Here is a 24,223-nt window from a genome sequence, read left to right as displayed (position 1 = left end):
GCTTTCTGCTCTTGGCTCAGGGAGCTGCAAGCAAAAAGCCAGCATTGAAATTACCATAACAGTATTTAAGCGCACTACTACCGTAACGACAGTAATAGTGTGCAGGACGTGTTACTTTTTACTATAACGCAGCCAATTGAATTCCCCCCCAAAAGTAAAAAAAAAAAAGGCATGACTCCCCCTCCCCAAACAATTTAGCCAACCCTAGTGCTGTCAGCCTAGGTTGGTACTAGCAAAATCAGGGGGGGCAGAAAGAGAATAACTGTGGGGTCAAATAGAATCAATGCAAATATTATCCACACCAAAACAAAATAGCCATTTTACTTACATACATTTGTAAACTATGGGGCTGATGTAGAGTTAGATGTAATTTGCGCCAAAAGAGTAAGCGTAAGTTACGTCCATGAAAAGTATGCAGATTGCGCTAGTATGCAGAGTCGCATCATCTTAAGAGTGCATATATTTGAATAAGATTTGCTAAAGAGTTTGTTATGATAAAAATGAATGCTACACTTTAAGCTATTTGCAATAGTGTTGAAAAAGAAATAATCAAAAAAATGAATTGACCCACAACCTCAGCACACCTAAAGTAAAACCAGCTTAGAGCTGCCAGCCTAGTCTAGTATCAGCAAAATCGGGGGGACAAAAAGCATGGGATCCCCATGAAATTGCAGATACCATCACTAGGCTACTCCAGCCTGTGTTAGTGGCACTATAGCAAGAAAACCTGCACCATGGGGTCCTGCTGCCATTGTACCAAACAGCCCTAGGCTGGACAAACCAGTCCCATGTTAACAGAACTAAGACTAGTTCTATATCCCCGGGTGGTGGGTGTGGGTTAATAAAAATAATTAAATGGTTAAAGTGCAATATTTTAATTTTGCACTCCAGATCCCAGCATGCCCAAGCTGTCTTTAAGTGGCTTGGCATACTGGCACTTGCAGTACTATATGCTCCAGCATACCCAAGGCTGCCTGGGGATGCTGGCATTTGAGGATCCAGAAGTGCCAGAATGCCCTAGCATCCAGGGTCCTGTAGTGCACTAGGGAGAAATGTGCAAAAAATGCATCCACAAACTGTAGGAAGAAAAAATCTTTATTCTCAATAAAGAACCCCAAGCAAAAACCCTCGCTTACATGCCCTTACTGTTCTCAGGTTACTCTAGCCTGCTCCTTCCCTCCCCTGCTCTTCCTCTCTACACATGAAGATGTGCAATGGGTAAAAACGTATACCATTTTACATGCACAGTATGGAAAAGTGCACTTTGCACTTGATTTTGACTGACATCCAAATCTACATGAGCCCATATGTGAGATGTGTTTGTCACTTTTTGCCTGGAAATTGAAACAAACACTGTGTAGATTTTTTATTAACACATCTGGAACATTTACAGAGACACCAAGCATTAGAAATTGCCATACAGAATTGTCTGAATGCAGTTTTTTACCCTGCTCTAACTGGATGGATATGCAGGAGCCTCCAGAGTGCAAAAGAGTGACTAATATTACATTTTTTTAATGCAAAAACTATAAACTGCATACTGTTGATTCTCCTCTTCATTGCACAAAACCTTCCCTACTGTTTATCCTTAAGCTCTAAACCTTATAAATAAATAATGACACTGACAACTTTCCTTTTTGGCTAAAAATAGGTCACAGTTTATTAATTTAATGGAAATATGGTGGCAGCGAGAGTAATTTCAAGTCAGCCAACAACTAATAGCAAAATAAAACAGTGCATGGCCCTAACCGCTGGTCCCAGGACATCGTCCTTTGTGATTTGCCGGTGTTAAATCTGGCGCCATCATGACTACTCCCCATCTGGGCTCTAAAGGATGTGCCAACACAAAGCAGGTCAAGTGGTCCCACACACATAGTGACGAAGAGCCAGGGTTCTTCAAAGGGGGTAGAGACATGTGGACAATCACCGATAGCACCATGTGAATTAACCACTGACTGCAAGCACTATCCTGCCAACTGTGCCTAATGTGTTATTGGGAAAAAGAAATATGGTTAAACCGCACACAAAATTGCAGGGAGGTCAGGAGGGGATTTGTGCAACAAAGAGAGCCAGCAACCACTGGGTGAAGAATATATGGGCCATGCTGGGTCCCTCCCCCGTATATCCTGTTTGTCTGGAGAATGTCAGCAGACTTAATCCCTAAATAGGTAAGTGACCTGTGAAAAACAGATGCATTTATGGGCGTTTTGCTTAAGGCCTCATTTGTCATTAACTGTATACTGTTGATTCTCCTCTTCACTGCACCAAACCTCACCCACAGTTTAGACTTACACTCTAAGCCTTATAAATATAAACAACATTGATAACTTTTATTTTTAGAAAAAAACAGGTCACAGTTTATTAATCTAATGGAAATAAAATGCTATTCTACTAGTATGTTTTTGGAGTGTGAGAGAAAAACGGAACACATGGAGGAAACCCACAAAAATACAGGGAGAACATACAAACTTCACACAGATAAGGCCATGGTCAGGAATTGAACTCATGACTAAAGTGTTGTGAGGCAGAAGCATGAGGCAGAAGTGCTAACCACTATGCCACCATGTATTAAGCATGTCTGCACTCTGACCTGAATCGCACTGACCGAGCGACTCCAAGAACCGTCTGGTAAGATCTCCTGGTGGACGGATCCAGCAACGTACCTGCAAGACCTACGATGCCATTCCGACAATCTGCCAAACAGAAGGGGGACACAGGCTGCCCATTGGTTTGGCATGAGTGGCTAGCTCTCTAAAGCGCGGCTATTGACCCTGCAGTAGAGCATCAGCCACCTCATTGTCAACTCCAGGAACATGTCTGACCCTCAATATGATATCCTGCTCAAAACAGCACAACACCAAATGCTTCATTAGGTCGATCACTAGCACGGATGATTCCTTCTGCTTGTTAATGCACTGCATGATTCCCAGAACGTCGCACAAGAAGATAATCTGTCACCCCGTAATTGAGACGACCAGAGCTCTACCACCATGACTATGGGGAACAGTTTGAGAACTAATAGGTTACTGACTAAACCATTGTTACACCAGGCCTCCAGCCAGCGAGCCGTGCACCACTAGCCATTGACATAGGCTTCAAAGCCTATGGACCCCTTAGCATCCATTTGCAAGTCCAGCCTCTGGCTGGATAGCTGAGGTGCAGGCCAAATACAAACACTGTTAAAGTCCACCAGGAGCATCAACCACATCCGCAATCACCCTGTACCTCGCTAGACAGGTCGAAACATGCGTAACGATGTATCAACCTCACTGCGGCCATCTGCATCTTTGCAAGGTGACGAGCCTTTTGTCTTCTCATGCACCATAGGAACTTCCAAGACAGAAAGCAAGGCCTAAGCAGCAAAACGGATGTTGGCACATACAGACGAGTATGCCATTCCTGTAGATAAGAAATCGTCCAGATAGTGGGCAATGTCCAAATGTCTTGTTTCTGCTTCTACACACCAATGCTGAACTTTTCAAAGTAGACACATGAAACCGCACAACCCATCGGCAGATACCTGTCTGGCAGATGGCAACCGGTAAAACGGGAAGATTTTGGATGCAAGGGCAGCAGGAAAAAAATCAGATATGATGTCCTGCTTTGCCAACAAAGCCCCTGTTCCTAACGACCAAAACCCAAAGCTTCCTCAAATGACTGATAACCCATGAACTATGTTCCGGTGTTATGCAGTCTTGTGAAAGGTGCTGGATGAGCCAAAATTTGCCTGCTGCATTTTCTGGCATTAAACTGTAGTTGCCACTCTCTTGACCATTCCTCTAGTCTACCTGGATCATAGATCATTTTTTGAATCCCTCCTGGTGTGCCTACCCTGTTGCATATCTTTGTGTCATCTGCAAAAAGGCATACTTTCCCTTAAAAGCCATTTGCAATGTCACCAAGATATTAAATGGCACTGGTCAACGTACAGATTATTATTATTATTATTATTACCATTTATTTGTTAGGCGCCACAAGGTTTCCACAGCACCGTACATAATACAAACAGGAGACCATACAGGGTGACATAGTACAGAGCAATAAACACAAAGTACCAATACTTCAGAACTCCGGGCAGACATATGAGCGAAGATGGAGTAGAAGAACAGGTATGGAGACAGGAGGGGAGAGGGGCCTTGCTCATACGAGCTCACATCCTAAGGGAGGGTGGACAAACAGGCACGGGAGGGAGCCATTAAAGTAAGGGAGAGAAAGGCGGGGCTGGTGGAGAGAGGGGAGAACGAGAGAAGGATGTTTGCGAAGGTGCAACAAGGTAAGGGTTAAGGGGATTGTTGGTAGGCTTTGAGGAACAGGTGAGTTTTGAGTGCCCGTTTGAAGGAGCACAGACTGGGTGAGAGACGGATGGAGTGAGGGAGGTCGTTCCAGTGGAGGGGAGCAGCTTGAGAGAAGTCTTGGATTCTGGAGTGGGAAGACGTGATCAGAGTGGAGGAGAGGCGACGGTCATTGGCCGAGCGCAGGGAGCGGGCAGGGGTGTGAATGGTGAGGAGGTTGGAGATATAGGGGGCAGTAGACTGGGAGAGGGCTTTGTAAGTGGTGGTGAGGAGCTTGAAAAGGATCCTGTAGGGGAAGGGGAGCCAGTGTAAGGCAAGGCAGAGAGGGGAGGCGGAGGAGGAGCGGCGTGAGAGAAAGATGAGTCAGGCGGCCGCATTGAGAACAGAGCGAAGGGGGGCGAGGTGGGAGAGGGGGAGGTCAGTAAGGAGAAGGTTGCAGTAGTCGAGGCGGGAGATGATGAGAGCGTGTATGATGGTTTTGGTGGCATCTTGTGAGAGGAAGAGCCGGATGCGGGCAATGTTACGCAGCTGAAAGCGTCAGGTTTGGGCTAGAGATTGGATGTGGGGGACAAAGGAGAGAGAGGAGTCAAGGGTGACATCCAGGCAACGGAGCTGGGTGACAGAGGAGATGGTTGAATTATTAACCACGATGGAGAGGTTGTGGTGAGAGGGGAGCCTGGGGGGAGGGAAGACAATTAGTTCAGTTTTAGAGATATTAATTTTGAGAAAGCGCGAGGACATCAAGGAGGAGATGGCAGAGAGGCAGTTAGATACACGAGAGAGGAGAGTGGGAGAGAGATCAGGAGAAGATACGTAGAGCTGAATGTCGTCAGCATAGAGGTGATACTGAAGACCGTAGGAGGAGATGAGAGTCCCGAGTGAGGAAGTGTAGAGCGGGAATAGTAGGGGGCCGAGAACAGAGCCCTGGGGGACTCCAACCGGGAGAGGGGAGGGGGTGGAGGCAGAGCCAGATGTGGAGACAGAGAAGGTGCGGTTGGCGAGATAAGAGCAGAACCAGGCGTGGACAGAACCAGAGAGGCCAAGAGAGAGAAGAGTTTGCAGAAGGAGGGGGTGATCCACAGTGTCAAAGGCCGCAGAGAGGTCGAGGAGGATGAGTATGGAGAAGTGACCCCTGGATTTGGCTGAGAGGAGGTCATTGGTGACTTTGGCCAGGGCGGTTTTGGTAGAGTGGAGGGGGTGGTAGCCAGATTAGAGAGGGTCGAGGAGGTAATTGTCTGAGAGGTAATTGGTGAGACGACAGCAGACTATACGCTCAAGTAATTTGGAGGCGTAGGGGAGAAGTGAGATGGGGCGATAGTTGGCGAGGGAGGTGGGGTCAAGATTGGGTTTTTTGAGGATAGGAGAGATGAGAGCATGTTTGAATGAGGAGGGTACAACACCTGAGGCGAGTGATAAGTTGAGTAGTAGTGCAAGGTAGGAGCAGGCAGTAGGAGAGAGAGAACGAAGGAGGTTAGAGGGGATGGGATCAAGCGGACAGGTGGAGGGTGGAGAGGAAAGAATAAGGGAGCGAACTTCATCGCCAGATGTGGGGTGGAAGGAGCACCAAAATTGCGTGTTGGATGGGGGTGGAGCAATAAGGGCAGGGGGAGAGGGGGAGGAAGAAGAGATGTTAAGTCTGATGGCCTCAATTTTGGAAGAGAAAAAAGTGGCGAAGTCAGCAGCGGTGAGGGAAAGTGGGACTGGAGGAGGGGGGGGAGAAAGGAGGGAGTTGAAGGTTGCGAAGATGCGGCAGGGATTAGAGGACTGAGAAGAGATGAGGGATTTAAAGAAGGTTTGTTTAGCAAGGGAGAGGGCAGAGCAGAAAGAGGAGAAGATGAATTTGAAGTGAAGGAAGTCAGCGAGGGAGCGAGATTTCCTCCAGAGGCGTTCGGCAGTGCGGGAGCACTTTTGGAGGAAGCGAGTGAGTTTGGAGTGCCACGGTTGAGGAATAAGGCGGCGGCGGATAGGAGTGGCGGGGGCGACAACATCCAGGGCAGTAGTGAGTGAATGGTTGCAGAGAGAGGACGCTTGGTCTGGACAGGCCAGGGAAGGGAGGGGAGAGAGGAGAGAATCAAGAGAGGAGGAGAAAGAGGTAAGGTCAATCGCTTCAAGGTTGCGTCTGGTGAGGGTGACTTTCAGCGGGGGGGGGAGCATGGGAGGAGGACAGAGTAAAGGAGAGGAGATGGTGGTCCGAGAGTGGGAAGGGAGAGTTTGAGAAATCAGAGAGATCGCAGAGGTGAGAGAAGACTAGGTCAAGGGAGTGGCCAAGACAGTGGGTGGGGGAGGAGGTCCATTGCGTGAGGCCAAGGGAGGTGGAGAGGGTGAGAAGTTCGATGGTGGCAGGGTCAGAGCAGTTATCAATAGGGATGTTGAAGTCGCCGAGTATGATGGAAGGATCCAGATCCTTGAGGTACTCCAGTGTTAACCTTCCTCCTGTGAATGAACTCCATTTAATAGAAATCTGTTTTCTTTTTTGCAATCAAGATCTTATTCATTCAATCATTTAGCATCCAATCTCAATCGGTCAAGTTTATTTAACAGTCTGCGATGTGGGATAGTGTTAAAATCCCTACCTAAAATCTAGATAAGTTACATCTATGCCCCCCCCCCCCCTTGATATATTACTTTAGTAAGCCAGTTGAAAAAGTCGAATAAGATTTGTTTGACATGATCTCCCCCCAGTAAATCCATGATGTTTGGGATCCTGTAAGTTACTGGATTTGTCTATTAAATAAGGAGAATGATTAAATAACTCGCCTTTATTTATTGGTATTACAAATTTAATGTTTGTCCACTTCAATATACTTCCCATTTGCACTAATACATCGATGTAGCCTTGTTTTCCACTGGTCAAAAGCATGGAGCAAATCAATTTCTGTCACTTGTTTCAACATATCTGCCATTTTCTTCTTTACAGCATCATCTGACTCAAAATGTGTCCCTTTAAGCACTTATTTAAGTTTTGGAAAAAGATAAAAATCGCAATGTGCTAAATTGGGAAAATATGGAGGATGTTCAAGTGTAGTAATGTGTTTGTTGGTCAAAAACTGCTTCACAGAAAGTGCTGTGTGAGCAGGCGCATTGTCCTGGTGAAGAAAGAAACCATTTTCCACAGTTGCGGTTGTTTCTTTCTGACTCGTTCTCTCAGCTTTTGCAAAACTTCCTTATAATAATGCTGATTAACTGTTGTGCCTTCTGGAACCCATTCTTCCAAAATTACACCCTTGATATTGAAAAAAACAAAGAGCATTGCCTTGAATTTTGACTTGCTTTGGCGAGCTTATTTCATTCTTGGTGATGATGGTGTTTTCCAGTGCATTGACTGTCTTTTGGTTTCAGGATCGTACTGGAAGATCCAGGTCTCAACAGAAGTGATTACTTTAGGAAACAGGTCTGGATCTGTGTCAAGTTGATGCAGAATTTAAACAGAACATTCCTTAAGACATTCTTTTTGCTCTGGTGTGAGAATCCTTGGGACCATTTTTGCACTAAGTTTCGTCATGTTAAGATCGTCACGCAAAATTTTCCATATGGTGTCTTTGTCAATGTTCACTGATTGAGCTATCATTTTAACACTGAGTTGGTGGTCTTTTTGAACAATCTGACTGATTTTCTCTACATTTTCTTCGGTTCTTGAAGTGCAAGGTCGTCCATGGCGTTCATCATCTTCGACATTCTCACGTCCCTCGCTAAATCTTTTGTGCCACTTAAACACACGCGCACGAGACAGGCAGTCATTCCCACAGGCCATAGTAAGCATTTGAAAACATTCTCTTGGTGTTTTGTGCAATTTTACTAAAAAATTCAAATTGACACGTTCAACTTTTAAACCTAGCCTTTTTTCGTCACTCTACAGAAAACACAACCAAACTAAATGGCGACTCACAATCAACTGAACGTCATAGAGTGTTGCAGCTTGTCATGCATGTTCAGACCGGTTCAAGGTTGCTACGTATGCAGTTATAACTGGTTTTTACTGATTTGTTTACTAGGTGATATCACAGTCTCATTATTTACTAGACATACCTCATATATATATATATATATATATATATATATATATATATATATATATATATATATTATTATTCATTTATTTGTTGGGCGCTACAAGGTTTCCGCAGCGCCGTACACAGTATAAACAGTACAAAACAGGGTGACAAAGTACAGAACAATAAACACAAAGTACCAATGCTTCAGGAACTCCAGGGAGACATATGGAGTAAAGACAGAGCAGAAGAACCAGTATGGAGATAGGAGGGGAGGGGGGGCCCTGCTCATAAGAGCTTACATCCTAAGGGAGGGTGAAACAAAAACAGGAATGAAAGGGAGCCAGTGAAGCCAGGGGAGAGAGGGAGAACGAGCAGAGTGGATGAGGGGTTAGGTGGATGGTTGGAAGGCTTTAAGGAACAGGTGGGTTTTAAGTGCCTGTTTGAAGGAGTACAGGTTGGGAGAGAGACGGATGGAGCGAAGGAGGTCGTTCCAGTGCAGGGGGGCAGCTCGGGAGAAGTCCTGGATTCTAGAGTGGGAAGAGGTGATCAGAGTGGAGGAGAGGCAACGGTCATTGGCCGTGCGCAGGGAGTGGGCCGGAGTGTGAATGCTGAGGAGGTTAGAGATTTAGGGGGCAGTAGACTGGGAGAGAGCTTTGTAAGTGGTGGTGAGGAGTTTGAAAATGATCCTGTAGGGGAAAGGGAGCCAGTGTAGGACATGGTAGAGAGGGGAGGTTGAGGAGGAGCGGCGCGAGATCCTCCCCCCCTCCATTGTGAGGTCAAGTTGTAAGTTAAATGTCTAGAAGTTGTTTTTTCTGGACCAATATATATATATATATATATATATACACATACATATATAGAAACAAATATACAAATATCTGCACTCCCATCTTCGAGATGTCATCCTCTGGGATGCTCCACAACCCCTGCTTGACCTGATACTCTCATAGGGAGCAGACCCACCTCTCCATCAAGAAAGTGGTGACAGGTTGCTGTGAGGCATGACTTTGACTGTCATCATCCGGTGCCTACATCTATTGCTGATGGGCATATCCGACTACTGCATCTGGCTAGATCCAACAAATCAGCTCTCAGCCTGAACTGTGGTTCTTCCATGGGAAAAACAAAAGGACTTCATCTAGATAGAAGGCTAAAGACTCTCCAACCTGATCTGACATGAAACAATTTCTTAAAATCTCCCCAATCAACACCAACATGTCTTCTCCCTCCTGCGACCCTTATCCATACTCCCCCAATAGTGACAACTCTCTACTCTGTGGGTGGGGGCGCAAGCCTGCAGGATATCCTCCATATTAAATCACTCTACACAAAGCAAGATATCCTCACCATGGAACAGAAATTACAGGAGACTGTATTCTCGCAGTATTCACGCAGACATCTCCTAGTTGACAGATAGACTCAATAATAGAGGATGCCAGAATAATCTTCGTATTAGGGGCATCCCTGAAGACATAACCCCACATGGCATAATAGATGTCCGCAAAAAAAAATTCAATGAGGTTCTGGGGCAGGACCCTGATGCCCAGATAGTTTTCAACAGAGCCCATAGAGCCCTACATCCTAGATCCCTTACCTTCAAAAATCCCCAGGACATAAATTGCCGGCTCCATTATCACTCTCAATTGGAAGACATCCTGCTCAAAATTTGCACCGTTGATATAATATACTTTGATGGACATAAGATACAAATCTGGCAGGATCTCTCCTGGCATATTCTGCAGCAGAGACAGGCTCTTCACCCCTTAACAGAAGAGCTCTGTTAACTGGACATCAAATATCAGTAGGGTTTCCCCTTCTGTCTACATGCCTCCCGCTAAGGCAAACTTGTCACACTCAAATGTCTCTCCGACCTAGACACCTTTTGCTTTGCTCCTGCACATGAATTCTGGGACAATACTACAAAGATTATAGAGCCGATGTCGAGGGCTTCCGGGCACCTATTGTACTGCTGTCTATCAATGAGGAAAATTCTTTTGACATAGTAGATTGGCAGTTTGCCGGTGACCTCCTTGCCACTATCACCAATCTTGTGGTCTCTTTGCCTAACCTCATGGCTGAATTTGAAAGATTCAGCGAATTATCCACTTTTAAGATTAACTATGCCAAGTCCATGAGCCACTCGATCCCACCGGCGGTTCTTGAAGGGCTTCAACACTCCTTCCCGTTCACCTGGCACCCAACCCACATAAAAGATTTATGGGTATTGCTCACAAAAAAGTTGATCGATCTTTATAGCGTTAATTTTCCACCTTGATCCCGAGATTTCGGGTTGAGTTTCGCAAATGGAGTTCCAAAGGCTTCTCAAAGCTGGGGAAAGTTAACATCATTAAAATAAATTTGTTTCCAAAACTGTTATACTTGCAACAAACGCACATACCTCCCAGATATTTTGACAATATTCAGTGGCTAGTCCTTAAATTTGCTTGGTCAGGGAAGCCCCCCAAATTTAAACACGGTCTTCTCTACAGACAGAAAGTGCAAAGGGGCCTGCCATTACCTTCAAATTATTACGTAGCCAAGCTACTTACCTTGATCATGGACTGAACAAGAGCCTCAGAATCTGAACAATGGGCCGGGATTGAAGGCCACTTGATGGGGATCCCCCCTACTGTCTTCCCATGGCTGCCCAAACTCCCTCACTCGTTCCACCCTACCATTGGGCCTACTACCAAATGCTAAGCCAGATTACGCAAACTGGAATTTGTCTTGTCCCCATCATCTCTGCTTACTCCTCTTTTCTTCAAAACAGACTTCCCCTAGGACTATATCTTAACCCTTTCAAGTCATAGTCTGACGGAGCAGTGGTCAGCTGATGTCAGATGGTCATATTTATGCCTTCCCAGTCCTCCAAGAAAAACTAGGCTTATGCTCCTCTGACTTTTGGTTATACCTCCAAACCAGACATCCCTTGCAAACTGCAACTAACTAACCAGGGTAGGAAGAGGTGCTGTGGTGTGCCCTGCAACCACTGAAGCACACAATCTCTATTATTTAAAACACACTCATCATCAATTCATTTGACTCCCTCCAGGGATATGCTAGATTTTGTGACAAGGACCGATGAGGATCAGCCGTGGACTAATGCCTTTTTTATTCATCATGGTTATTTCCAATAGTCTTTCAATGGTGGAGCTGCGGTTCAAAGTCCTCTCGAGATGGTACCTAGGCCCATCACAGCTCAGTAAAATGTTCCCGTGTGTCACAGGGTGCTGCTGTAGGTGCGGTTCATGGCTGGGCACACCCCTGCATATCTGGTGGGCCCCTCTGGAGACAGGTCCACCAGCTCTCAGCAGAGATCCTCGTACCGCATGGCTCTGAATTCTGGCTATTGAAAATTTCTGACGTCTCCATCTCCTGATATACAAAATCATTAAACAGACATTTGAGCAACACAGTATTGGCCGTGATTCCTGTCCACTGGAGGCCACCCCCACTGTCACCCCAGCGAAGTAGAATAGTTTAGGGGACTGGATCTTTACATAGTTATGGATGACCTCTTGATTTAGAGTCCTAAGCAGTTTACTGAGTTCACTGTCATGTGGCTCCAGTGGCTGGAATTTAAGGCAACATCTTCTTACAGGTCAGTTATGACACGTACTTAACTCTGGCCCATCCCCCGGGCCGTGCGGTGGGGTTTGTTGTATAGGATGATAACCTCCACTACACCGCCATTCCCCTACTCACAAACAGGGAGCTCCTAGATGCTCCCGTAAAAGATCTCAATACCCTCCTTTCCCTTTCCCCTCTCGCCCCTTCTCTTTCCTATCTTCCTGCCCTCTTCCTTCTTCTCTAGCTCTCTTGCTTTTATTCCTTCTTTTCTATAGGATATAAAATTGTGAGGTTGATTCCTGAATCTTTTGGTTTGATTGGTTTTATGTACTGGTTATATTTGCTTGTTATCACCTCAATAAAGAAAGATCACAAAAAAAAGTAGGCAAACATACATACGTGTGATGATACCGGGTTTAATGTAACCTTCTGCGCCGTACAGCTGGCCTACCTGGTACCTATCCAAGGTTCAAAATCACCCAGGCAAATATCCTAAATAAAATAAAGTTAATTTAACAAAATGGTAGCACCAAACAGCAATAAACATATTTAAATAATAACCTGCAACAAATAACATTACAGTCTGGCACAGACAACATACAGGGTATAATGAAAACACCTTACCAGTATCCTAGCCACTCTTAAGGACTGCTGTTTATCCATTCAAGCTTCTCCCCCTCCTTTGAGACTACCAGTAAGGCAGTGGTCCTGAGTCACTGTCACTCTGCTTTTGGCGGACACACAGCTCCACAAGACCTAGAGAGGTAGATCAGGGGAAAATCAGTACACCAGGGACCGATTGCCCTTTTCCTGTCAGAGGCAGAGATCTAGATCTCAATGCCAGCCTGTCTTGAGCTATAACTCGGTAGTGAATGCCAATTTGCTGTCCTCTGGAGCTCTCTTTTAAGCCCAAAAATGACCTCCTCAGTAATTTCAGGACCTGCCTGATTGGTCATTTTCTGTGTTTACCGTTTCACAGGTAAACATACAGTCAAAGGGATAGCAGATGAGCCACTATTGATATAATTAAGGATAGGTATTGTTCTGTGGCTATACAGCTGAATTTGTTTAAACATCCAGACACATTTACATTTAAATACACAATGCAGTTCTCTTTAATTAAACAAAGAGCTCTGTCTGTGGACCTTTTCCTTATATTAATTCATGAGACCTCCTGGTGTGATGTACATTCATACAAGACTGGTGGACAATAATCCTTTTGCCTAGGCTGAAACAATGGACTAGCTTGCAAGATAAGAAAAACATTCTGGCAGACATTTTAACTACTTTCAAATAGAATATATACAAGTTTAAATATGACTGACAAATATGGGAAACAAGAGGGCTCGAAAAGGTATATTTTACAGTCCACTGTTTGTGAGAAACGAGGTGCAGACTCGTTGAGGTGATATTAATACCTCGTTTCACCACAATACATTTGTCTTCTTAATGCTCCATACAACACTTGTCTTGACAAAGGACTTGGTCAGTGCCTGATTTTACAATAAGCTAGAGTGCAATATTTTTTGGGGGGGGGGGGGGGTGCAAAATTGTGACAGGTATAAACTGAATCATTTTCAAATATAAGAGAATAGTTGTTTTCGAAGCTAAAAAGTAAACATGGAAGAAAAATATAGTAAGTTTTTAATCTTGATGTATTTCCATGGTAAATGTTTGCGACAACAAGTCACCCTTGGTTATTCGCTTCAGATTGAGCAGGAGAGACCAGGATGGTGACAGGAGCAAACATGACGGCAACTTTACCCTCAGTAACGTGCATTCATGTCTCTGTTCTGCTATACAGTTCCGATCAAAATGAGTGATCCTTTTAAAAAGCCGAGTGGACCTGAGTTTTGAAAACATAGGAGCAAACATTGATGAGGGGGGTGGGTGAAGTAAGCTAGATTTTAAATCAAGGATGACTTAGTGTTTACATATTGTGTATTAGCCTGGCATGGGAGACCAGGGAGTGCTATGAGCGTAGCAACCTAGCATGTCCTAAACCCTAAATCAGGCCCCGGTTCTAATACTGGACTGAAACATTTACCAAGCATGTGATATAGGACTGAAATAAAAAATTATACCAAACTAGGGCGGGCCCTCTCCACTAATATATATATATATATATATATATATATATATATATATAAACATTTTGCAATCCTAAATAAGAAGTGCAAATTTTCAGTTCTGACTATAACTTTTATCCCCTCCAAAAAAAAAATAATTTAGAGGTTTGTATGTTTGTTTTTAAAGAAACTTCAGAACATTTAATTTGTCTTTTTTGGTTAAATTTCAAATATAATACACAACATAGATAGATAAAGATGCTTGCTGCTTACTGAGCATCATTTGAAGAAAAAATATTTCAGAGATATTAGCCAAGCAATTTTATAAAAGTGCATTTTTAAGGCTTCTACAAAGATCAATTTAAACTCTCAGCTCTAAATAAGTCATCTTTTTGAGACATTTATAGTGAAGCCTAAAGGATACAATAGATGATTAGTTGCTTTTGGTTCAAAGGATATTTATGAATCAAGCTTAGCTTTTCCCTTTATGTCTACACTAATATTACAATGTTAACATTTCCCACTGAGCTTTTAAGCAAATAACACAAATTCATTAAGTAAAAAAGCAAATACTTGCCAATAAATCACAATGTGTAACGTATCCAGTATATTTTATCTATTAATTTAGTAATGCACCATTAAAAGCAAGTCTTTCTCCAATATCAGAAAAGTAGGCATTGGAGCTGATTCTGTTACATTACATGTGACAGACTGAAAATCTGCTCATAGGGAGATGGGATATAACAAGATAGAAATTTGTGGATTTGAGGCTAAACAATAGTTCTTTATTCTGCACAGTCTTTTCCCTGAGGTCACCATCATCATCCACACTGATTTTATTATTACTTATTTCTGTTTATTCTTTTCTTTTATATCCTAACCAACTATACAGATAACAATTTTACCAATAAGTTTCTATACCAATTAGCTTACCTTTGAACTGGAGATGTTCTTTCCATTGTATTACTGATATAAGCTGATAATTTGTAATATATGTTCTAATATAGACTGTGCCAAGAGGGCCAGTATATATTTTATGTACACCAGTGCACTGTTGATTGGTGAATGCTATCCATGATTTTTTTTTTATCCATGATGCCCTCAAATACAAGTGATCTTGGCCCTCCCCGACATATTGCACTTCACACATTAGCTTTAGAGTGTGTTTTCCTTGGAGCATGTATATCTTGGAAAGTTTTTTCACATTGTATCCACTGCTTTCTCTGAAGACCTATTGTTTATTTGTTGACAGTGCTCGCACTGGAAATTTTGAAGTGGTACTATGGAAAACTACAGGGTTTTTGTCCAATAATCGGCTCAACCAGCCGACACAAGACCGCTCGTTCAAAAGTCGGGTCAGTGTGTGTAGTGACACAATGGTGGAAAGTCTGCCCAAATGGATGATTGTCGCCTCATTTGGTTGGTCGTACCGTTCAATATTTTCGTTTCAATCTCCTTTCCGTTGTGTAGTGTGTATAAACTTCCGACCGATCTACGACAATCCTCCGATACTTCCTCAACTTGGGGGGCGTGTGTATGTAAATATGTGATGCCTGTACCCGTCCCAAGTGGTATCTGCACATCACAGACTTGTGTTTTGTATAGATGTGTATTGCACCTGTCTGACCGCAGACCATTACACTTGTATAAAGCACGTGTGTTATCCTTTGCATCTATGTTGGGAATCTATTCATATTTACCCTTTATAAACTTTTACCTTTATAAACTATTTAACTTATAGGGGCATATTCAATTCCGATCCTGATCCGCTGTAACGCGCGTTACCGCGGAAAATGCGCACTACTGGCGGTAATACGGTACCGCCGATTAGGTTCGCGGCCCGTTCCGCTGCGATCCCGCGGATCGGGATCGGAATTGAATATGCCCCATAAAGTCATATTAACCTTTATTAACTAATATTTGTAATATGCCCAGAATAAATCACACAGTGTTGATGCAACAGTTTTATTGCAGGTAAAAGAAAAAAAGTACAAAAAATTGTATTGTAGAATATGACAAGTGAAAAAAAATAGCATTACACTTGAAGGATGCTACTGGTGTGTGACACAACAGTTCCAAACAGCATATATATGTCAACAAAAGTATTATCAAGTTTTTCAATTTTTTTCTTGATGTTGGCTATATTTCCTTTCATTTCTTTAAAATATTCTTGGAGCTTTACAACATTTTTTTCTCCCTCAGAACTTTCCTCAGATAGGACGATGTTATCTATGAAACAAGAAAATAAAAAATGTTTACCATTACACTTCTATATCTGTAATAAAGTTAATAAAAGTCTTAATCCAACACCAGAAATGTGCTCACCTTGCGCACTGCTTGAGATCAGTTTGTGTTGTGGTCCCTCTGGCACAAACGCAACAATAGCAGCTTAACCTTCATAGATTCTTGAAAACAGGTGCCATTTTTGACTATTTTAACAGTACAGATATGTGTCTAAAACATTTAGTTGTCTACACATGTGCATTGAAATACCTTCGTGTATAACTTCTTTCAGATCTTGGTATTCAACATTAATTTTTTCTTGTTTGATAACAGGTTTTAAATTAGTGGTATCAGTGGTATCTAAACAGGCCTTCTCATCATTAATTCTTCCCTCTGACAAAAAAAGTAATCATGCGTTTGCATTGCTTCATGTGAAACTAGAATGAAATACATAAAGTCCTTCAAACAGGTACACTACACATGCTACTCAATTTTTTAATGTTACTACGAATTCGCTCCAGTCTCCTTTATTCTTTATTATTAAGGTCCAACCACCTCTTCTGGACTTGGAATTTATTTCTTTTCTTTCCAAGTTTTTCCTTCAGTAATCGCAGTAGTTTTTGCATTATCACCTTCTTTCTATTATTAACTTTTCTGTGCTTTCGCTTTTGACAGTCGTAGTGTTACTGGTCCAGTACTTTTACCATCATCTCCACCTCTCTTGCTCACTGACTTTGCTCTTTTAACTACAGTAAATGTTATTTCTTCATCTTCTTGAACATCTCCATCCACCACCTTAACTTTTCCAACATTTTTTGGCCCTTCCAGCACCATCTCTAAGTGCGTCTCCGTCGCCATAGCTGCAACCCCCACTAACATCTTCTCCTCACTCGCCATCTTCTCACATTCCTCGGCGCCAGACAGCCTCCTCTGTAATTTTATACACTCAGACATGGGCGTTCGTTTCTGCTGTGTTCCAATCAGCGATGATGCCCGCAGAGAATGGAGTATTGTGGGTGATGCCTATTTGTGTATAATAACCTTGTGTATGGAGTTTTTTGCTATAACTTTAACCCGTACATGACCATTACATACGAAAGGATTTTACGATTGTTCTGAGCTGCACATTCGTTCACATACACGGTAAGTTCTTTCTGATTGGTGCATACATGTGTACTTGCATTGGTTTATTGTACAGCACAGATGTAAAATATGTTTATTTTTATTATAGCCAAACAGAACACAATGGCTTACGAAAGAAATGCTAACCTAATGAAGGATTTTATTGAGACCTACAGGGCTCACCCATGTTTGTGGAAAGCCAAATCCAAAGATTATTCAAACAGAATGATGCGGAACATGGCGATGAAAGAGCTTGTAAAATCATGTCTGCCTTATCATCCTGGAGCAACTGTGGAATGGGCAAAAAGCAAGATCCAGAACCTTAGGACTGTGTATAAAAAAGAATTAAATGAGGTTAATGCAGACAAAAAATCAGGAGCTGCAGACGTGTATGTGCCAAAGCTATGGTACTTTGATCTGTTACACTTTTTGAGGGACCAAGAAACACCACATACGTCCACTAGCAGCATGCCCACAGACAGCAGTTCATCCACAGAGGTAGAACAAGCATATGATATACCTGCAAACGGCACAGCAAGTACAGTACATTATGATGTTACCATGTAACAGATTTATTCATGTTAAAAGAATCAACAAAACAATAAAAATACATAACATGTATATAAACAGTTGTCATAAGCAATCATTCTGCCATGGCACAACACCATCTCCGTTGAAATACGTAAGGTACGCTTCCCGATTTAATTTTGCCAATGTACTACTATTTTTAGCGTGTCCACACTCTAATGGTGTGAAGCCCACTAGCTGCATGTCCTCGGCATTAGTTTCCTCATAGGCCTGAGTGGTACGTCCACTGTTGCTTTTACGCCATAGAAAGTTATGCAGAACACAACAGGCCATCACTACTTTGTCCAAACGCAGGTTTATTGCAGAATGAAAACTTGGAACCTGTTACTTAGAATCCCAAAGACATTTTCAACTACACGCCGAGCACGTGACAGTCTGTAATTGAAGATACGCCTTTCACTGCTCAGATTTCTTTGTGGGTACGGTTTTAATACATTGTTGTGCAATGCAAAGGCGTCATCTGCCACAAACACAAAGTTTAGTCCATATTTTGTGCTACACTGAGATGGAAGGTTAAGGGCATTGTTTTGTAGTTTGTTATGGAAGTTAGTATGCTCCAATGCTCCTCCATCTGAGACTCTTCCATTTTTTTTCAATGTCCACAAATAAGAATTCATAGTTCGCATCCACTACGGCCATTAAAATAATGCTAAAAAATCCTTTATAATAGTAGAAAGATCCAGTGTTTGATGGTGGCATAATTCTGACATGTTTGCCATCAATGGCACCACCGCGATTTGGAAAATTCCATAGTCTCTCAAAGTCTTCCGCTATCTCTTTCCAGTCTTCCTCTGTCAATGGAAACTGAAACATAAAAATGTGTAAATAGTTTACATTTGAACATGCATGCAATTGCATACCCTCATATTTTTATTTTGCCATTTTTCAGCCTGCACTCCTGTCTGACGGCCTCTTGCTGGATGCTGCAGGCCAGGAAGCTACAACAAGTAATAGCACTGCACCTGAAAGCCAGCTAACTGCTGATAGCCAGGACATGACCGAAGCTGGTACACTAGCAAAAAACATTCGGAAGCAAAGGGACATAGAATAAGGGAAATACAAGAAAGTGATGCACTAACAGAAAAGATGCTTGATTCCGCTAACACTGTGATGAAAAAAGAAAGGAACAGGACACATTTGATTTCCTGGGAGCAGCAATAGCTAGCAAAATGATAAGTAGTAGCAAGCGCATACAAGATGAAATGGAGCGGATGCTGTGCGATCTCATGTGTAGTAGGGCTACCACTGAAGATTTGTGGTCGGACATAGTTATTTCCCCATCTAACCTCAGACACAAACAATCATACACATTTCACACAGCACAGTTGCAGCATGCTACCATGGGCAGACAAAGCGTAATGTCTCAACCGTGTATGACATCCACACCAATAGCATCAGAAAGGATGCCACAATACGCTGGGGACACATCTGGAATGGACACAAGCGAAATTTTGTACTACCAGCAATTATAATCTGTTGTTCTGGTCCAAATAATTATTGCATTGCATGTTAAAAGTTAAATGTATTTTTAAAATTTTATGTATGGTAATAAACCTTATTTTTATAATGAATACTATTGCTTTTGACCAACCTTCATTTGCTGATCACAGATAACTTCGATGATAGCATCACAGGTGTCAGGCATTATCATGCCAAGAGCTTGAGGTGAAATAGCTGTGCTGTATTTCAGATCTGCCAGTGTACTCCCTGTTGCCAAAAATCTTAGCATTGCCACCAGTCATTGCTCTGGCGGTATGGATCTCCTTAAATGGGTGTTCTCCCTCTGGATGAGAGGGGTTACTAGTTGGAGCAGTTCCTGAAAAGTGGCATCATTCATACAAAGAAAATTCTTAAAGTCCTCTGGGTTGTTGTCTCGTATCTCCTGTAGCAGGGGCATATGAGACAATGTGTCTCTCCTCTTGAACCAATCTTTGCTCCAACAAGATCTACTCTTTCTCCTTTTTTCTCTTTGGTTCCGTACCTGCAGTCGTCTTGCCACAGCAGCAGGAGAAGTGCAGTTGTGTTTTCTTCTTCTACTGTATCAATTGTAGGTTTACAAATAGGAATGAATGAAGAGACAGTGTTGCCTTCTCTTTTTATACAGTTTTGGGTGTTAACTATAGTGAAAGCTTTGGTATATCGTTACATGTCCCTCAAATGTGGCTTCAATATGTACGAAATTGCAATCATTGCTCACGACAATATGGCTGTAAAAAGTCGCTAAAGGGACGTCCATTCTTCCCTTTATCGTCTAAAACAAGGCTAGTGTGTATGCAGTCCATGGACCGAGCGATCGGACCATCGATCGTATGTAAAATCGATCGGCATAAAAAGTTGGTGGAAAATTCTGTAGTGTTTACCCAGCTTAAGCATGAATGCAATTTGATTGTTTTATATTGGAAGCAGAAGGATAAGAAGTGGTATGGCATACACACATAAAAGCATTTTAATCCCACCACTGGTTGACATAATAGAAAATAAATGCAAATAAAAATTGAATATGTTGTAGATGTACAGCAGTATATATAATACTAGTGCACCCACTATAGTAAAAATGTTTCCACAGTCTACTCTAACCAATTTTCCACAGCCTCTCTCCCATTACAATAGCATGCTTAGGTATCCAGGTAATAGCTGTTAGGAGGCATCTTGGTGACACTTCTTCTATTGTTTCTAACATGACTATTCCTTAATATTTATTTTGAAAACAGCCCATTAGAATAGCTGTGAATGTGTTTCAAGATAACCTCCACTGTAATAGATATAAATGTAATGATTTACTGCATAACAGTAATATCCACACAATATTTTGTGGATGTGAACATAAATAATTACTGTATTTATGAAGCATAACATTAATAAATGTTAATATTTGTAAAATATATAAATAGTAGAATATTGCAATAGCACATTACCTTTCCTGATTTGTATATGTTATGAGTTCTTATGGTTATCATCCTATCATGGACCTCCACTAACAATGCACACGGACTTCACCTGACTTTGGAAATTATTAAATATCTCTCTTACAGTATATCGAGAACTATCACTGACTATCACAGTAAGCTTGCAGATAGAAGCACTGTAAATTGGAGGTTTACTGTACTATGCAACAATGAGAAAAATCTTGTAATTTGCATGAATGTAATGGATAAATACTATATATTCAGTACAACTCATAGTACAAAAAGAAATTGCCCTTCACTTGCTGTACATTTTACATTGTAATGTAAAAATGATACAACCCTGCATTCACTGAAACATTACTGTCCAATAGGGTTATTCTGTAGAAGACCCTAACACCCCCTTCACTTGAGGTTTATTTTAAGCTGGGTACACACCTTGGCAATCTTTCTCCGATATCTGTAGCAATTCTACCAATGACTGAAAGTCCAGATGAGCATACCGATTCAAGGTACACAACTACATTATTTACCATCAGATCTGAGATCTACATCTCAACCATCTGCAGAAAAGATTGTGACTCCGTACGCTCTCTACAGATATCTGCCTACCCTTCAGCAAAGTGTAAACTTAATTTAAATAATAGGCTGAATCTCACTGCGCACAAATATAAACATCCAGGAAGAGGAAATTGTATCATTGCCATTCAATGCTTTGTGTACAGTTTATATTCGGTTCACCATAGAAACTTGCAGAACTGTACACAAGGTTGTTTTAATGAGGCTACCATATAAAAGAAAATTGTATGCTTGTTGTCATGGTGGCAACACTGCAAACCATAAATAGCAGAAAAAGCACGGCATTTGTATGTTCTCCCCGTGCTTGCGTGGGTTTCCTCCGGGTGCTCCGGTTTCCTCCCACACTCAAGAAACATACTGGTAGGTTAATTGGCCGCTAACAAATTGACCCTAGTCTGTGTGTGTGTGTGTTAGGGAATTTAGACTGTAAGCCCCAATGAGGCAGGGACTGATGTGAGTGAGTTCTCTGTACAGCGCTGCGGAATTAGTGGCGCTATATTAATAAATGGTAATAATAATAATTCATTGGAGTCTAACAAAGCTTGGCTGAACTATTTCACTGTTTATTTGCAGTTGCCAGGATGTCTTAAAGAGTATACCTTGATCTCTCTCGATCGCTCTCTCGCTCGATCTCCTATAAGTAAATTGTACTCAAACTTTTTTAAAAAAACATACAATTAAATGTCTGGGTGGTCTTATTGGTGCTGTTCAACATTTTCCAATGATAAAGAGCTTTCACTATATTACAGCATACTGGCACTGCTGCTTTTTGTGGGGGTACACAAAGTACCAGCTTTTCCATAAATTTACATTGTCTCTGGGATGGTAGCAGCAAATAAGGGGATAGGGCAGGCCTCAAGAAGTCTTGGGCATAGCTCATGTGAACTCTGTCAATCTCATGTACGGGGTGAGTTCCCCATTGGTAGACCCGCCTCAGCCTGTTGGTTGAGTTCAGTATTTGTTGAGTCATGGCCTCTGTGTTGTCCATCAACCATGGCCTTTTATCATTTCCTGACAAGTTGTTGATTGTGTTGGGCTGTTGGGTGGCTTCTGAACTCGGCTAGGAGGGAGCAGGCATCTCCACATTAACTTCCACCACATCAGAAAACCATTTCTCAATGAAGGCAGATAGCTGTGTAATAAAAACTTAAATTAAAAACATTTGTATTATAACAATAGATTGATTTAACATCACAACAATCTTTCTTTTTTAGTTTCCGTCAAAGGTTGTTGAATGGCAATTTATTGCAGAAGAATTTGAAGAAATGTGGAATTTCCCACACTGAATGGGTCCACAGATGGAAAACATGTCAACACTCTCTAAACCAGGTTCCTTTTTCTACAATTACAATGGATTCGTCATTATCCTGATAGCCATAGTGGATGCAAAAATTGAATTAATCTCGATGGACATAGGAATAAAGTGTCTGATGGTGGGGCATTGGAACAGATGGCCTTCCATGATAAGATTCAAAAGAATTGACATAATTTGCCCACACATATCCAAGCAAACTTAAGACTTAATTTTGTATTTGTGGCTGATGAAACATTTGCACAGCAAGCTAACATTTTAAAACCTTTTCCCCCAAAAAGCACTGACCAGAAAGGATGGTATTCAATTACAGATTATCAAGAGCAATGTGAGTAGTGGAGAATGCATATTAAGTAACAGGTTCAGGATTTTTCATGCCACCATTAATCTTCACCTCGACAAAATAGACATGGTGGTGATAGCATGTTGTGTCCTACACAATCATCTTCAGCGAAAAAGTCCTAATGTGCACAGCACAGCTTCTACTTTGTAGCATAATACAGATTACATTTAGGAAGTGGTAGGTTTGACTCCATTGGAGTCTTCTCAATTGAGAAATGCCTTTTAAAATGCCAAATTAAACAGGGAGGAGTATTAGCAATATTTTATTGGTGAAGGCACCATGTCATGACAGAATGACATGCTATAATGTATGTGCATAGACATTCTATGTTATATAGAAGTGTTCATTTTCACCAATATATTAAATATTTTATGCATTTATGACTGTTTACTTACTATGCCAGCTGCTAGTATGTCTTCAGATTTTTGAGGTACAGATGACGAAGTTGACTTCCCCTGGGTCAAGTTTCCAGTAGATGGTTTGGCAATCTCCTGATTCACTGTGAAATTCAAGAGATCGAAGTACCACAAATTTGGTACATACACATCTTCAGCCGCTGCTCCAAACCTATTAGAGGTCTCCATCTTATTTAATTCTTTGTGGAAGAGAGTACATATGTTTTGTATATTCTCTGACACATTCTACTGCTACTTCCAGAGAGCGAGAAAGGCTGATTCTCACCATTTCCTTAAAAGCCATCATCCTATTTTGCCAGTTTGAATAGTCTTTGAATATGTAGACCTCAATGAAATCCTAAATTAGCTCTTGTTCTTATCAACTGCCATGATGAAATTCTGAAAAAAACTAAAAATATATTGTAATAGTTTCATGTACATGAAAGTCATATATAAAAAGTCATATGTCAAAGTACTTACCTTTGTACAATAGCAATGAAATGAAGGAGATAAATTGAGAAACCCATTCAGAAACTACCAAAACTAGAATCATGAGTTACAATGCGCTGCAAAAACAACCACCACAAATGAAAGCCAATGGCAAATGAATGTTCTCCCTCTATATTGTTAGAACTTCCATGATTGGCCCATACCAATTGTATTCACCCACTTTTGCACAAGACTGTTCTAGATAAACAGAGGAGCCAGATTGTCTCCAGTGGTATGTCAAAAGATGAAAGGAGATAAAAAAAAGTATTGATGAAGAGTGGAAGGGGAAGGAGAACAAGGGATTCCATTAGATGAAGGTAAAAGAGCAAGACCAATTAGTCAAGGG

The sequence above is a fragment of the Mixophyes fleayi genome, chromosome 1 (assembly GCF_038048845.1).
Source record: "Mixophyes fleayi isolate aMixFle1 chromosome 1, aMixFle1.hap1, whole genome shotgun sequence".
Lineage (NCBI taxonomy): Eukaryota > Metazoa > Chordata > Amphibia > Anura > Limnodynastidae > Mixophyes > Mixophyes fleayi.
The sequence above is the reverse complement of the archived record's forward strand: the minus strand, read 5'-3'. Positions refer to the sequence as shown.